Source organism: Chiloscyllium plagiosum, chromosome 17 (genome assembly GCF_004010195.1).
Source record: "Chiloscyllium plagiosum isolate BGI_BamShark_2017 chromosome 17, ASM401019v2, whole genome shotgun sequence".
NCBI classification, from domain to species: Eukaryota; Metazoa; Chordata; class Chondrichthyes; order Orectolobiformes; family Hemiscylliidae; genus Chiloscyllium; species Chiloscyllium plagiosum.
Window position 1 is genome coordinate 25,546,192 of NC_057726.1, and position 18,072 is coordinate 25,564,263.

An 18,072-nucleotide genomic window follows, 5' to 3' on the forward strand; every position below is an offset into this window, starting at 1 on the left:
TGGACCACGATTTCGGGCTGCTCCCCCTCCCCCTTAAGGACCCGGAAAACACGATCAGAGACATCACGTACCCTTGAACCTGGGAGACAACAGACCAAACATGAGTCTCTCTCGCCCCCACAAAACTGCCTATCTGTGCCCCGAACTATCAAGTCCCCAATTACTATTGCTCTGCTCTTCTCCACCCTTCCCTTCTGAGCAATGGGGACAGGCTCCATGCCAGAGGTCTGAACCCCATTGCTTACCCTTGGTAAGTTGTCCCCCCCACAAGTATCCAAAATGGTATACTTGTTCTTGAGGGGAACGGCCGCAGGGGGTCCCTGCAATGGCTGCTTCCTCCTAGTCCCCCTCACTGTCACCCATCTGTTTAGGGATGGTATCGTGGTTGGCGCAGACATGGTGGACTAAAAGGTTTGTTCTTGTGCTGAACTGTTCTATGTTCTTTGAAACATATAAGATTCTAAGGGACTTGATGGGGTATATATGGAAAGGTTGTTTCCCCTTGTGGGAGAATCAAGGGCCACAGTGTCTCAAAAAGAGGATTGTGCATTAAGACAGAGATAAGGACGAATTTCTTCTCTCAGAGGGCAGTGAATCTGTGGAGTTCTTTACTATGGAGAGTTGTTGAGGTTAAGTCATTAAGTATATTCAAGGTTAAGACAGACGGATTTTTAATCAGTATGGGAATTAAGGAATACGGAAAAGGCAGAAAAGTTGAATGAAGGATTATCAGACCAGCCATGATCTCATTGAATGGTGGACCAGACTCAATGGGAGAATGGACTATTTCCGCTCCTATGTCTTATGGTGTATTTGTAATGCAATTTATCTAAACTGATTTGACTTGCAAAAGTTGCAAAGTAATTTGCCTCAGGCTGCTTGGTGGCTGATGTTTGCAACCTTCTTTTAATCAAAGAAGTGAAAGTCATAAAATTGAAATGGCTGATTGGCCTTTTTCTTTTCTAAAGATTCAACTGAGTTAGAAATGTAGAGAGAAGTTGCAAGATAGGCAGATATAACTGTCTGATCTTATATAGTATAACTCTTCAAAGTTTCCATTGTACTGGGAAGCTCTTTTCTTTCAGTCAAACCTACATTAAAATATAGCTGCATTTAATAAAAGCTGACATTTGTTCCATGAAAGGCTATTAGTCCTTAATTAAACTGTTGGTGCAGGAAACCCATATTTTCTTTAATTTTCACATAAAGACATAGTCTGTACTTTTGATTATTGTTACAGTACCAAAAAGCATCAACGCTATTTTTTAATCTGTTAAATGTTATTATTTGTTGATAAAAAGCATCAAACTCTCTAAATGTTGATCTGTTTTTATAGCAGTAAATATATACTGATGATCATTTAATTTCTGATCTTCTAATTAAAGTATTGCAGATTTCAACATCTGCCTTATCTCAGTCAACCTATTTAAATGCCCTTTTTGACTTTTGATCATGAATAATTTATAAGATCTAATTTATCTGTTTTTACAATGCCTGACCGGGTTTAAAAGATTTTAAAATTTTGATTATTTTTCTCCAAGTATTTGCAACAATGTTCTCAGCATTTGTGATCCTTTACAATCTAGACTTAATAGCATTTAATCTTTAATCTCTAAATATTATAGCACGAAAGAATTAAACTTTTTGCATTTTAATTAATTTTATATTTGTTCAATTTACTTTTACGATTATGATTTATGCTATTTTATGCACACTGCAAAAATATGCTTTTTACATTATTCAGATTACACTTTGTGAAACAGTGAAATTTTCAATTTAAATAAAAAGTCAATAATAAAGGAAATTTTTTTTAGAATTTACCAATAATCTTGTGAATAAATCTCACGCAAATAAAACTGACTTTGAGAACATGCAATAAATTAAAGTAGGACAGTTTTGCATACTGTTATGCTCTACTTGACCATTCCATAATTAAAACGTATGACCCAGTTTTAGTTCCAGGGTGTCCAGATAGTTTTCAACGGTGAGAGACATTACATAGTTGAGAAACTCACCCGCTGCCCCAGAGATGGTGATGGCCAGTATTCAACACTGATTATCTCCTGGATAAAGTGAGTCAATTAGGACTGCAGATACTGGAGAGTCAGAGTCAATAAAGTGTGGCATTGTAAAAGGCACAGCAAGTCAGGCAGCATCTGAAGAGCAAGACAGTCGATGTTTCGGGTATTTTGGGTCCTGATGAAGGATTATGCTGGAAATGTCGACTCTCTTGCTCCTCAGATGCTGCCTGATGTGCTGTGACTTTTCTAGCGCCACACTTTAACAACTCACTTTATCCGGGAGTCACTTTGAGTTCTTTAGCCAGCATTCCAGCCAACCAGTCTTTCTTTAGACTATGACTGGATCATGGGAGGGAGATGATTAAATATGAGGGTAAGCTAATGGAAGACTGTAATAGTTTCTTCAGCTATATAAAGGGCAAAAGAGAGGCAAATGTGGACAATAGGCTGCTGGAAAATAATGCTGGAGAGATAGTAGTGGGGAACAAGGAATGGCTGAGGATCTGAATAATTACTTGGCATCAGTCTTCACGATGGAAGACTTGAGTAATATCCCAAATATTCAAGAGAGTGAGGGAGCAGAGCTGAGTATGGTGGCCATCATCAAGTAGAAGGTGTGAGAAAAGCTGAATGGCTTGAAGATGGATAAATCACCCCAGGTCTCTGGCGCTGTGAGGCAGCAGTGCTAACCACTGTGCCACCGTGCCGCCCACGGTGGCCATCATCAAGTAGAAGGTGTGAGAAAAGCTGAATGGCTTGAAGATGGATAAATCACCCCAACCAGATGGACTACACCCCAGAGTTAAAAGGGAGATAGCTAGAGATAGTGGAGGCATTAGTGGTGATCTTTCAGGAATCACGTGAATCAGGGAGGGTCCCAGAGGACTGGAAAATCGCTAACATTACACTCCTGTTTAAAAAGGCAAAAGACTGAAAATTACAGACTTGACAATGTGTTGCTGGAAAAGCATAACAGGTCAGGCAGCATCCAAGGAGCAGGAAAATCGACATTTCAGGCTGGAGCCCTTTGTCAGGATTTTCCTGCTCCTCAAATGCTGCCTGACCTGCTGTGCTTTTCCAGCAACACACTCTCAATTCTGATCTCCAGCATCTGCAGACCTCGCTGTCTCCTAGAAAACTCCAGACTGATAGCCTAATGTCGGTCTTGGGTAAGATTCTGGAATCCATTGTGAAGAATGAGATTTCTGAATACTTGGAAGTGTATGGATAAATAGGGCAAAGTCAGCATGGTTTTATCAAGGGGAGGACATGCCTCAATAATCTGCTAGAATTTTTTGAGCAAGTAATGAGCAGGTTATACCAAGGAGAACCAATGGATGTTATCTACCTGGATGTCAAAAAAGCCTTTGACAAGGTGCTGCACAAGAGCTACTGAATAAGATAAGGGCTCATGGTGTTTTAGGTAAGGTACTAGTGTGATAGCATAGTTGGATAGAAGCTTTGCTGTTTGGCATAAAGCAGAGAGTGAGGATAAAAGTATCCTTCTCAGGATAGCAGCAGGTGACAAGTGCTGTTCCACAAGTCTCAGTGTTGAAACCACAACTTTTCACTTATACATTCATGATTTGAATGAAGAAACTGTGGGTATTCTGGGTATGTTTGCAGATGATACAAAGATAGGTAAAGGGACAGGCAGCATTGAGGAGGTGGGAGGCTGCAGAAGGATTTGGACTGGTTCGGAGATTGGGCAAAGAAGTGGCAGATGGAGCACAATGTGAGGTCATGCATTTTGGTAGGAAGAAAAGAGGCATGAACTATTTTCTAAATGGTGGAAAATTCAGAAGTCTGAAGTGCAAAGAGACTTGTGAGTTCTAGTACAGGATTCTATTCATCTAAACTTTCAGGCTGAGTCAGTCGTTAGAAAGGCAAGTGCAATGATGGCATTTATTTTGAGAGGACAAATATAAAAGCAGGGATGTACTTCTGAGGCTCTATAAGGCCCTGGTTAGATCACATTTGCAGTATTGTGTGCAGCTTTGGGCCCCATATCTCAGGAAAGATGTACTGGCCCTGGAGTGTGTTCAGAGGAAGTTCGCGAGAATGGTCCCAGGAATGAAAAGCTTAATTTATGAGGAACCTTTGAGGACTCTGGATCCACAGTGGATGAAGTTTAGAAGGATGAGGGGAGGATCTAATTGAAACATACAGAATACTGAATGGCCTGGACAGCGTGGATCTTGGGAAGATGTTTTCATTGGTAGGAGAGACTAGGATTTGAGAGCACATCCTTAGAGTAAAGGGAAGACCATTTAGAATGGAGATAAGGAGAAACTCAGAAAGTTAAAAGAAAAAAGGTATAACATAGCAAAGATAAGTGGGAAAACGGAGGACTGGGAAGCTTTTAAAGAACAACAGAGAATTACGAAGAAGGAAATACGCAGAGAAAAAATGAGGTACGAAGGTAAACTGGCCAAAAATATAAAGGAGGATAGTAAAAGCTTTTTTAGGTTTGTGAAAGGCAAAAAAATGGTTAAGACTAAAATTGGGCCCTTGAAGACAGAAACAGGGGACTATATTACAGGGAACAAAGAAATGACAGAAGAATTGAATTGGTACTTCAGATCTTGGTTCACTGGGGAAGACACAAGCAATCTCCCTGAGGTAACAGTGGCTGAAGGACCTGAACTTAAGGGAATTTATATTTGCCAGGAATTGGTGTTGGAGAGACTGTTAGGTCTGAAGGTTGATAAGCCCCGAGGGCCTGATGTTCTACATCCCAGGGTACTGAAGGGGGTGGTTCAAGAAATCGTGGATGCATTGGTGATTATTTTCCAGAGTTCGATAGATTCGGGATCAGTTCCTGCGGATTGAAGGGTGGCTAATGTTGTACCACTTTTTAAAAAAGGTGGGAGAGAGAAAGCAGGGAAATTATAGACCAGTTAGTCTGACTTCAGTGGTGGGAAAGATGCAAAGAGACTTGTGAGTTCTAGTACAGGACTCTATTCATCTAAACTTTCAGGCTGAGTCAGTCGTTAGAAAGGCAAATGCAATGATGGCATTTATTTTGAGAGGACAAATATAAAAGCAGGGATGTACTTCTGAGGCACTATAAGGCCCTGGTTAGATCACATTTGCAGTATTGTGTGCAACTTTGGGCCCCATATCTCAGGAAAGATGTACTGGCCCTGGAGTGTAAAGGATGAAATTACGACACATCTGGATAGTAGTAACAGGATAGGTCAGAGTCAGCATGGATTTATGAAGGGGAAATCATGCTTGACTAATCTTCTGGAATTGTTTGAGGATGTAACTCTGAAGATGGACGAGGGAGATCCACTAGGTGTAGTGTACCTGGACTTTCAGAAAGCTTTTGATAAAGTCCCACATAGGAGGTTAGTGAGCAAATTTAGGGTGCATGGTATTGGGGGAAAAGTACTAACTTGGATTGAAAGTTGGTTGGCTAACAGAAAACAAAGAGTAGTGATAAACGGCTCCATTTCAGAATGGCAGGCAGTGACCAGTGGGGTACCGCAGGGATCAGTGCTGGGACCGCAGCTTTTTACAATATATATTAATGATATAAAAGATGGTATTAGTAATAACATTAGCAAATTTGCTAATGATTCTAAGCTGGGTGGCAGGGTGAAATGTGAGGAGGATGTTAGGAGATTACAGGGTGACCTGGACAGGTTAGGTGAGTGGTCAGATGCATGGCAGATGCAGTTTAATGTGGATAAATATATGGTGGCAAGAACAAGAAGGCAGATTACTACCTAAATGGAATCAATTTAGGTAAAGGGGCAGTACAAAGAGATCTGGGTGTTCTTGTACACCAGTCAATGAAGGTAAGCATGCAGGTACAGCAGGTAGTGAAGAAGGCTAGTAGCATGCTGGCCTTCATAAAAAGAGGGATGAGTATGGAAGCAAAGAGGTTCTTCTGCAGCCTGAGCGACTGGCTTGTATACCCTTGAGTTTAGAAGGCTGAGAAGGGATCTGATTATTAAAGGATTGGACACTCTGGCAGCAGGAAACATGTTTCCGCTAATGGGTGAGTCCCGAATCAGAGGACACAGCTTAAAAATACGGGGTAGACCATTTAGGACAGAGATGGGGAGAAACTTCTTCACCCAGAGAGTGGTGGCTGTGTGGAATGCTCTGCCCCAGAGGGCAGTGGAGGCCCACTCTCTGGATTCATTTAAGAAAGAGTTGGATAGAGCTCTCAAGGATAGTGGAATCAAGGGTTATGGAGATAAGGCAGGAACAGGATACTGATTAAGGATGATCAGCCATGATCATATTGAATGGTGGTGCAGGCTCGAAGGGCAGAATGGCCTACTCCTGCACCTATTGTCTATTGTCTAAACTTCTCCAGCCAGAGAGTGGCGAATTTATTGAATTCATTGCCACAGAAGACTGTGGAGTCCAGGTCACTGAGTATATTTAAGACTGAGATAGACAGGTTCTTGAGTATTAAGAGGATCCAGGATTATGGGGAGAAAGTGGGAGAATGGGATTATCAGCCATGATTGAATGACAGAGCAGACATGATGGGCTGAATGGCCTAATTTCTGCTCCTATGTCTTATGGTCTTATGGCAAAAAGACTTTGGTTAGCTAATTGAAGAGATGAATCTACTGTAATAGGCATTGTTTGAGGGATAAATTGGCTGCGATAAATTTGTGATCTTTGAAACAAACTTTTATACTCACTTGACCTGGCAGACAAGATTTCGGTTCCAGCATGTATAATATTCCAATGTGTGTTCTGTAACAAAATTGGAATTTGTTTTGTAACTGTTTTCTCCTCCTGTCTTTTTTCTTACTTCTATTTGTGGAATCATGACAGTGTATGACATCAGTACAGCACTTCGAAATGTAGAATAATTCTAGCACAAATTTAGTTTGCAATCATTCTGTGCTTTCTTCATCAACGCAAAGAGGTCATGCTCACAGCAGTTTTAAAATAATAGGATACAGGATAGACCACCATCTTCAAATGCTAACAATCATGCAGAATATTTGCACTCCAATACTGCCATTTTCCATGAATTTCTAAAGTACTTCCACAATTAATTTTAGAATAACAGCACAATCTGTTTTTCATTTAATCTGTACTAGAACTATCCAAGACAAATAAATCACTTGTTTAATACAAAGCTGCAGCATTTTAACCTCTAACTGAAATAATCTGGCAGTCTTACCTCGATAGTTTACAAGCACGGGATAAACAGTCTAGTGAGGATGTTCTTCAGAGACAAGAATCATGATCTGATAGTGGAGAACCTCAAATTTTTACTAATGTTACATTTTCTTACTTGCTGTGATATAGAAATTTATTTTAAACTGTGAAACAGTAACACTTACTTACAATTGCCTTGCTGTGTAGGTAGTTAATTTGTTGATATTCGGTTGGTATAGAAATACCAAGAAGGCAAACATTTTAGTATTCATTACCATATTCAAATAATAAACTCAGATGCAAGCTAATGCTTTCTAAAACTGATAGCTTTTCAGTGCTGAAGGGAGCCCTGAGAACACTAGTCACTTTTGTCACTACGAATGAGTAAATGAATGTTTATTCAAACACATTTAAGTATTGTCTTTTCAACATTTCACTGAAATGCATTTGTTTCAGTTGGCAAAAACTGGGAGAATTTTAAAGTCATTTCCTGTATTTTAATGTTTAAATGGAATGTTTTCTTAAATAAAATATGAAGATGGAGATGTTCTGATTTTCTAATACACTCAGTTGCATCAGAAGCCATAATTTGGCCCTTTTGAAATAACATAGCAAAGAAAAAACTTTCATATCATGAAATTAAGATGTTCAAAGGAAAATAGCAAATAGTGTTAATAAATGTTGCCAGTTTTACTATCTCTTGTATTGTTGAACAAAGGTAAATGATTAGAACAAGGAATTCCATATTGGGCCATTTCACTCAGTTTTGAAAGTGTGGGAGGTTTAAGAAGAAAGCAAGAAACAAATTACTTGGCTCAAATGGGTGGAGTCTTTGCAGTAATGAACATATAATAGAATTGTTATTTTAGCATTTAACCTAGTATTGGTTTAATTAGTCCAAGCTCCTGCTTTGTATTATCTCAGAGTAAAGCCTAATTTAAATTGATTGCTGAGTAGCAGGCTTAGTTAATCAAGCCAACCAACAATTTGTAAGACATTTAGCGTGACAGTTGCGTGTGAGATAAGGAGTACTTGAAGCATAGTTGAAGATTTCCCCTCTGTAAGGTTACTTAGTAACAAATTACCCAAATATATTCAGAAACATGTGAAACTACATTGATTTATAACATCATTATGATTCGTTACCAAGATAAAGCATAGGTTTTTAACATTTGCAAGTACAAATAATTTTATTAAGAAATCGTTAGTCGTCAGTTGTTGGTATTCTGTTCAGTTTCCCATCTAAAGCTCAATTACTTAGCTTAATTTACAGCCGAAGTAAATTTGCAATGGTAAACATATTAAATCACGCATTATCGCTTTCACGACAAGTGAATATAATTATAATTTTACAAGTACAGTATCACAAATTAGTAAAACAAAAATAGTGCTTTGTATTATTTTTCTAACAGGTTATTTTACATTTCTATAATTCTCATTTTTGTATTCTCGTACTGATGCATCCACATCACATTTCTTCTTTCAACTCTAAAGATATGATATTTCCACACCTGTCAGCAATGTCATTTTGTTATCAGGCAAAAAGACATCCTTCTGTAAGGCAAGACTGTACATCCAATTTTCTCACCGTCAGTTAGATCATTTTACCACTGTAAAACAGTTCATTGATCAGCCTGAATGAAAACGTATGAAACTCATTCAAGCCTGGTTATAAATTTTGAATGATTTCTGAATCTGAGATTCAATTCAGAATTTTTGGCTAAATACTCAAAATCTGACTTTTTAATCTTCATATAAAAATAAGCAATTTTCCCTGCAAAGAAATGAAAATGATACAAAAATACAAATTTGCCGATACTTTAATTTAAAGATTGTGCGTCTTCTGTGTCATGAAAATCAATTACCTTTAACAAGAATCTTTTAACTAAGAAGAATCATCTGAAATTCTTCTACTCTTTCAAACTCAAATTTCGCAGAATCCATGGACTTAATGTTTGGTCCTAGGTCCTAATTCCACCATTAAGAATCAATATATGTCAGACACCCATAATTGCTAGTGAAGGAAGCCAAAGGGCCATTTTTGAAAAGGTAGTCAATTAAGCTGCATCATGGAGCCTGTGCTATTGAAGGAGGACAGGTTTCCGAAACTGGAAGGCTAATTGAAGGCCTGCTCTGATGGAAGATTGGCAGTCCCACAGTCTGAGGTGGGGGCGGCCTTTGTTGGTAAATGAAATACAGGTCGTTCTGCTATAATTTGTATTTCATTAAGACAAATTTGCTATAATGTGATTGACAAACTGGGGACACTGTTTCTAAAGTGCAAACTTTTAAAGCGTGTATTGGTTATAATGTGATTCCGGCCTTATTAACTAAATCGTGTTGCTATTACATGATTTTCCAAGAACATGGGATTGCATGAGAATGGAAATATCACGTTATAGCAGAATTGACTGCAATACAGTGCCTTAAATTGGAGGTAACTCTGAAGATTCTTTTTTTAGGGTTGAAATAAACTGTGACCCCAATTACCAGACCTTTATTGTGGAAGGAAACCCCATTCAAGGGACAGCTTGCCATTGCAGCTGTGAGCCCTTGGCAATTGGGACTGGGGAAAGGGGGTGGAAATGGTGTGCTTAAGTTTAATGAGGTATTGATGGTTTCCATGCCCCAGTTTATTTCTAGGAGGCTCCCTCAATTCTCTCAATAGTTTTACGTTAAGGAGAAATTATATCTCTCAAAGTCATGTGAGTCGGTGGAATTCACTACCACAGAGTGTGGTGGATGCTTCAGCATTGAATATATCTAAGGAGGAAGAAAGCAGATCCTTATTTAGTAATAGGTTGAAGGGTTAAGGAGACTGGATAGGAAAGTGGAATTGAGGCCCAGGTGAGACCAGCCATGATTACATTGAATTGTGCAGTAGGTGCAGATGGTGGGACGGAGAGTTGAGTTGCCTACTCCTCATTCTAGTTATTATGTTCTTATATTCTAATTCAATAGCTGGGCTTTGGGCACTGTAGGGGTGAGCCTACAGTTTAGAAATTTCTAGTTAGATTCTGACACTGAGCAATTTAATTGGCCTCATTGCCTACCTATCACCAGTGGGTAACTGCAATACAGTCTCGATCCATGACAACAAATTGGCACTCTAACCAGTAACAGGAAGATATGGGTTTGTCTATCTCTAGTTCCACATCTACAGCCAAATGAAACATGGTATATGTACAGTATGATTAACCAAAACAATTTAACTATTCTTTATATCTTTGTTGCACAATGCAATTCAAATTGCAACTGCAGGTACATGTGAATTCAGATAATTAAAGTTTAATTTACCAGTAGAAAAAAAAACACAGCACAGCTAATATACTGAAATTGAATCTCTTTGTCACAATAATTACATTTTTCCAAGCATATGAATATGTGTACATACTGGTACATCTGGTGGTCAAAGTGTCTGACAAAAAAGGCAATGCTCGTTAAATAACAGGTATTACAGCTCAGCATGATAAAGTCTTTTCAAATTCCTGGAGGTTACAACAGCAGTTTCCTTGGCATAATGATGAACACAATAATGGAAAATTGAAAGCATTTGCAACAACCATCTCTGTGGAAAAATGGCATTCACTAAACCAACTCAATAGTAAAGAGTAGTGGGAAAATTGGAAAGATTGGAGCAATAGTACAGAAAACTCAAGGAGCAGTCGAAAAACAACTGCACAAATGTAATTGGCGCCTTGCTGTTCAGGCAATGAATGTATGTCCGACTGCAACTGCAACATGGAAGGTGCAAAGCCGAGTCATCCTCAGCGATACATAATGTTTTATGGCCCAAGGTACTAAGTGAGCAGCACCATGTGTATGATATGGGAACTTGGTTAAGTACTCCCAATTTGCAAAATTGGATGATTATTTTCAGGCTGTAAAACAACGCTTAGGTATCATAGGCATTAGTGGGATTGATTCTTCATTTTGCATGATGTTATCAACTGTGCTTTGAGCCACATAGAAGATTAATGCCTAAAGTTCACAGTGCTGACAGTTGTCTTTCACCAGTACAGAATGGGTGCTTGCATAATGCTGTTGCCCTTTGAAGGCCTCGCAAACCTCAAGAGTGAAGCCATCTCTTTCACAGAATAAAAAATGTACCCTTCCCATTCCAGGTCTGGTTGCAACCATTTTCAGCTCCATTTACATATTTGTTAATTACAGTATGATAGAAGGAAACAGCAGTCGCTCCTAACACAAGGTATCTCAGGCTCAGCTTCTTACACTTGGTGAAACCCCAAATCTACACATTCCCTTCTTGGCAGCTCTTCCTGTCAACCCAGTCAGTTTTGAACTTCCCAGCATTTTCACTCAAACTGCCTATCTAACTCTTCATCTATTCACTTTACCTTGCCCCAGTCCTAGGCGTATCAAGTCAACATGCCAGTTATAGTAGTCCACTGGCCCCCATCGAAGCCAGGATACTGCTTACTGTTGATTACTCCATGCATTATGCCTTTCCCTTCCATGATCAAGTGTTCCCCCCTCCCTTATATATGGAGTTTCTCCCCTTCACAATTGTTATCCTTTTATATTCCACTATGTTGCCTCCAATCCTCACAACTGAGCTCCTCAGCATTATTTCTGAGGCAGTAACCTCTGATAACCCCCCCCCCCCCCCCCCCCAGCTTTTAGTGGCCACACCCCAGCACTGGTTACAGTCCAATTTTTGATCCACTGAGCCAAACAGTGTTAACATATGGCTCAAGACCCCCTAACTGATTTCTGTGCAGCAGCCCAACTGACTTCCTGTGACTCTCCTCAGCCAGTTTTCGCTGGACATGCAGGAATGACCTTGACCTACTCCCAGACTACAGATGAACAAACCCACCGACCCTGACTGATCCCAGCAGCAGACTAATCATTTCTAACCCCTGGACTTATATAGTGGGTGCCCTTGACTTCCAACGCTAGTCCCCCTGACTGACAACAGTCTCTCTTGACTTGCCAAAGGAACACTCCCCCTAAATTTTAAGACATGGCCATATGTTTGATGCATGTGTAGTGTGTTTGTCATGTTGCTATTGGCACATGTTGAAGGTATGACACTGTTGTAATGTGGTGGTGCACAGCAAAATGTTCACCCCTCCTTACTGATTACTGCTGGCAAATAAGGAAATGCCGCCTGGTTTTGTGCCTGTGCTAAAAAGGGGAGTCAACTAAAACTACACGGGCAATGGAATGTTCTCTAGTGTTCGAATACTGTAATGCAATGGTGTTGGGCTAGCTGGGATTGCAATTTCCTGTACATGCTGAAATCTGTACAATTATGTTATATTTAACAGTTTAGTTTGTGTATTTTATCTTCATTTCTTTTGTGTAATAACTTATATTTTATTCTTGAATGCTTAAAAGTGGATAAATCCCCAGGACCTGATCAGGTGTACTCTCGAACTCTGTGGGAAGCTAGGGAAGTGATTGCTGAGCTTCTTACAGAGATATTTGTATCATCGATAGTCACAGGTGAGATGCCGGAAGACTGGAGGTTGGCTAAGGTGGTGCCACTATTTAAAAAGGTGGTAAGGACAAGCCAGGGAACTATCGACCAGTGAACCTGATGTCAGTGGTGGGCAAGATGTTGGAGGGAATCCTATGGACAGGATGTACATGTATTTGGAAAGGCAAGGACTGATTCGGGATACTCAACATGGCTTTATGCGTGGGAAATCATGTCTCACAAACTTGATTGAGCTTTTTGAAGAAGTAACAAAGAAGATTGATGAGGACAGAGTGGTAGATGTGATATGTATGGACTTCAGTGAGGCGTTCGACAAGGTTCCCCATGGGAGACTGGTGAACAAGTTTAGATCTCATGGAATACAGGGAGAACTCACCATTTGGAATCAGAACTGGCTCAAAGGTAGAAGACAGAGGGTGGTGGTAGAGGGTTGTTTTTCAGACTGGAGGCCTGTGACCAATGGAGTGCCACAAGGATCAGTGCTGGGTCCACTACTTTTCATCATTTATGTAAATGATTTGGAATGAATATAAGAGGTATAGTTAGTAAGTTTGCAGATGACACCAAAATTGGAGGTGTAGTGGAAAGTGAAGAAGGTTACCTCAGATTACAACAGGATCTTGATCAGATGGACCAATGGGCTGAGATGTGGCAGATGGAATTTAATTTAGATAATTGTGAGGTGCTGCATTTTGGGAACGCAAATCTTAGCAGGACTTAGACACTTAATGGTAAGGTCCTAGGATGTGTTGCTGAACAAAGAGACCTTGGAGTGCAGGTTCATAGCTCCTTGAAAGTAGAGTCGCAGGTAGATAAGATAATGAAGAAGGCATTTGGTATGCTTTCCTTTATTGGTCAGAGTATTGAGTACAGGAGTTGGGAGGTCATGTTGTGGCTGTACAGGACATTGGTTAGGCCACTGTTGGAATATTGCATGCAATTCTGGTCTCTTTCCTATCAGAAAGATGTTGTGAAACTTGAAAGGGTTCAGAAAAGATTTATAAGGGTTGGACGATTTGAGCTATTGGGAGAGGTTGAATAGGCGAGGGCTGTTTTCCCTAGAGCGTTGCAGGCTGAGGGGTTACCTTATAGAGGTTTATAAAATCATGAGGGGCATGGATAGGATAAATAGACAAAGTCTTTATCCTTTGAGGGGGGGTGGGAGGGGGTGGGTCCAGAACTAGAGGTTTAGGGTGAGAGGGGAAAGATATAAAAGAGACCTAAGGGGCAACTTTTTCACTCAGAGGGTGGTACGTGTATGGAATGAGCTGTCAGAGGATGTGATGGAGGCTAGTACAATTGCAACATTTAAAAGGCATCCTGGATGGGTATATGAATAAGAAAAGTTTGGAGGGATATGGGCCAGGTGCTGGCAGGTGGAACTAGATTGGTTTGGGATATCTGGTCAGCATGGATGAGTTGGACCGAAGGGTCTGTTTCTGTGCTGTACATCTCTATGACTCTATGACAAATCTGCAGCCTGTGTTTCAGTAAATGAAAACGAAACAAAATGTGATCTATCAAACCAAATTTTAGTCTGGGATCTGACTTGTGCAGTAATAACATCAGCTGATATCATAAAATGTGTAAAGGTTAGGCTGCTGAGGCGTCATACCTCTGTCTTGCTCAGACTTGCTGCTACTTCTTCCCCACCCAGCCTTTATCACGCAGGTTCTTTCTCTGCCTCAATCAGCCCTGCTCCCGACCAGCTCTCCCAAAATCCCCCTTACCTCTCAGTTTATCCCAGCCTGGCACCTCTGTGGTGTTTGCCTATAAGACGCAGGAGCAGGAGTGGAAGCAGTCCTTTCAGCCCATCAAGACTGCTCCACCATTCAATCTAATCTGAACATCCACAACTCCACCTTCCTGCCTTTTCCCCATTATGGTCAATTTCTTTCTACATTAAAAATGGCTCTCCCATTCTTGAGTATACTTAATGATCCAGCTTCAACAGCCACCCGTGGTAAAGAATTCCGCAGATTCACTCTCCTTGTAGAGAGGAAATTCTTCCTCATCTCTGTCTTCAATGGGTGACTCCTTACTCTGAAACGATTAAGGCTTCTGGTCCAAGGCTATCCCACAAGGGGAAACAACTACTTCACATCTACCCTGTGAAACTCGCTGAGAATCTTGTATATTTCAATAAGGTTGCCTCTCATTCTTCAGAACTCCAGTAAGTACAGGCCTAACCTACTCAACTTCTATTTGTAAAATGGTCCTTCCACACCCAGGATTGGCTGAGTGAATCTTTGATGGATTGCCTCCAATGCCAGTCTCGCCTTCCTTGGATAACAGACCCAAAACTGTTCACATGTTCCAGTTGTGGTTTGACCAGTGCCTTGAATAGTTTTAGCAAAACCTCACAACTTTTACCATCCATTCCCTTTGAAATAAAGACAAATATTCTATTTGCCTTCCTTAATACCCTAATGCTGGCTTTTTGTGATTCATGGACAAGGACACCAAATACATTCAACTGCAGGTTTCTGCAGTCCATAATATTCAGCTCCTCTGTTCTTCCTGCCAAAATGCAAAGTCTCACATTTTTTTGCTTTATATTCCATCTGCCAAGTTTATCCCCTTTGTTTAACCTGTCTATATACTTCTGCAGATTTTTGGTATTATCCTCACCACTTGCCTTGCTGCTGATTTTGTGTCATCTGCAAACTTGACAATAATGCATTCACTTATCTCATCCAAGTTATATAATATATTGTAAATAATTGTGGCCCCAGAACTGGTCCCTGTGGCACTCCACTGGTTATGGGTTACCAGCCTTTAGCCATTGCTGTATCCATGCCATTTTACTACCTCCATTAAAGGTATGAAACAGAGGGTGGTGGTAGAGGGTTGTTCAGACTGGAGGCCTGCAACTGCAGGAAATGGTGCTGGGTCCACTGCATTTCATCATTTAAATAGATTATTTGGATGCAAATATAGAAGGTTTCATTAGTACATTTGACAGATGACACCAAAATTGGTGGTGTACTGGACAGTGAGGAGGGGGGTTATCTCAGAGTACAACTAGACCCTGATCAGATGGGTCAATGGGCAGGTTGAGTTTAATTTGGATGGATGTGAGATGCTGCATTGTGGTAAGGCAAAACAGGGCAGGATTATACAGTTAATGGTAAAGCAATGATAAGTGTTGGCAAACAGAGACAAGGTGGTGAAAAAGGTGCTTGGCATTCTTGCCTTCATTGGTCAGTGCATTGTGTATAGGAGTTGGGATATCATGTTGCAGTTGTACAGGATATTGGTAAGGCCACTTTTAGAATACTGTATTCAACTCTGGTTTCCCTGCTGTAGGTAAGGTGTTCTTAAACTTGAAACAATTCAGAGTGGATTACAAGGATGTTACCATGATTGGAGGGTTTGAGATATGGGGAGAGGCTGAATAGGCTGGAGGTTTGGAGGCTGAGGGATGACTTTATATAGGTTTATAAAATCATGAGGGGCATGTTTTAGGTGAATAGCCAAGATCATTTTCCCAGGATAGGGGTTGTACAAAACCAGAGGGCAGAGGTTTATGGTGAAAGAGGAAAGATTTAAAAGGGACCTGAAGGGCAACTTTTTCACAGAGGGTGGTGCATGTATGGAATGAGCTGGCAGAGGAGGTAGCGGAGGCAGGTACAATTACAACATTTAAAAGGCATCGGGATGGGTACATGAATAGAAAGGGTTTAGAAGGATGTGGGCCAAATGCTGGCAAATGGGACAAGATCAAATTAGGATATCTGGTTGGTGTGGACGAGTTGGATCATGCTTCTACATTTCCATGCTGTATGTGTCTAAGAAGTGATCTTGTGGAATTTGACTTCACCGAATGTAAGAAGGATCCTTTTGTTTTAAAATTACTGGCCGGTGGAGGTTCTGGATATAAAATATTTGCAGTGTGACAAAATTAATTGCATGGAAATTGAAGATGGCTTTGAACATTACTAAGAGTTTTTTTCACATTAATTAAGATTAATTGAAACTCTTCACTAAAACTAAACTGAGTGTCAGCAGATGATTTGAAGGTAGAAGTTAAAGCAGAATTTTGGCTGGATAAGATGCTTGAAATGATTATCCAACATTCTGATAGAAAAAGGTAAATGGAAACTTGGGGTGCCATAGCTGGAAATAACTAAGATACTCTAAGAAACGAAGAGAAAAGCAGAAGGTAATGGAAAGGGACTGAGAATTAAGAAAACTTCAAATGTAGAATAAAAGGAGAAGAGAACAGAGGATAACAGAAATTATGAATAAACAAAAATGGATGAAGATGGAATTAATAATACTCAAAGTCCAAAAAGATAGAGAACTGAGACTACATGGGTTAACCAAAGAAAAGCTCAGAGTAAAGAGTCATAGAGATGTACAGCATGGAAAAAGACCCTTCGGTCCAACCTGTCCATGCCGACCAGACATCCCAACCCAATCTAGTCCCACCTGCCAGCACCCGACCCATATCCCTCTAAAACTTTCCTATTCATATACCCATCCAAATGTCTCTTAAATGTTGCAATGGTACCAGCCTCCACCGCATCCTCTGACATCTCATTCCATACATGTACCACCCTCTGCGTGAAAACGTTGCCCCTTAGGTCTCTTTTATATCGTTCCCCTCTCACCCTAAACCTATGCCCTCTAGTTCTGGACTCCCAAATCCCAGGGAAAAAACTTTGGCTATTTATCCTATTCATGCCCCTCATAATTTTTTAAACCTCTATAAGGTCACCCCTCAGCCTCCAACGCTTCAGGGAAAACAGCCCCAGCCTGTTCAGCCTCTCCCTGTAGCTCACATGCTCCAACCCTGGCAACATCCTTGTAAATCTTTTCTGAACCCTTTCAAGTTTCACAACATCTTTCCGATAGGAAAGAGACCAGAATTGCATGCAATATTCCAACAGTGGTCTAACCAATGTCCTGTACAGCCACAACATGACCTCCTAACTCCTGTACTCAATACTCTGACCAATAAAGGAAAACATACCAAACACCTTCTTCACTATCCTGTCTACCTGCGACTCCACTTTCAAGAGCTATGAACCTGCACTCCAAGGTCTCTTTGTTCAGCAACACTCCCCTTACCATTAAGTGTATAAGTCCTGATAAGCTTTGCTTTCCCAAAATGCAGCATCTCGCATTTATCTGAATTAAACTCCATCTGCCACTTTTCAGCCCATTGGCTCATCTGGTCCAGATCCTGTTGTAATCTGAGTAACCCTCTTCGCTGTCTACTAAACCTACAATTTTGGCGTCATCTGCAAACTTACTAACTGTACCTCTTATGCTCGCATCCAAATCATTTATGTAAATGACATAAAGGACCCAGCACCGATCCTTGTAGCACTCCATTGGTCACAGGCCTCCAGTCTGAAAAACAACCCTCCATCACCACCCTCTGTCTTCTATCTTTGAGCCAGTTCTGTATCCAAATGGCTAGTTCTCCCTGTATTC

General features: G+C 40.5%; 1 long non-coding RNA gene across 1 annotated transcript in view; it reads right to left on the reverse strand.

Annotated features, from left to right (window-relative positions):
- LOC122558288 overlaps positions 1-18,072 on the reverse strand; it is a 64,848-nt gene that overhangs the window by 17,678 nt on the left and 29,098 nt on the right. The window contains exon 2 of the long non-coding RNA XR_006314094.1: positions 6,692-6,746. This is a non-coding gene — a long non-coding RNA (uncharacterized LOC122558288). The remainder of the gene's footprint in view (positions 1-6,691; positions 6,747-18,072) is intronic.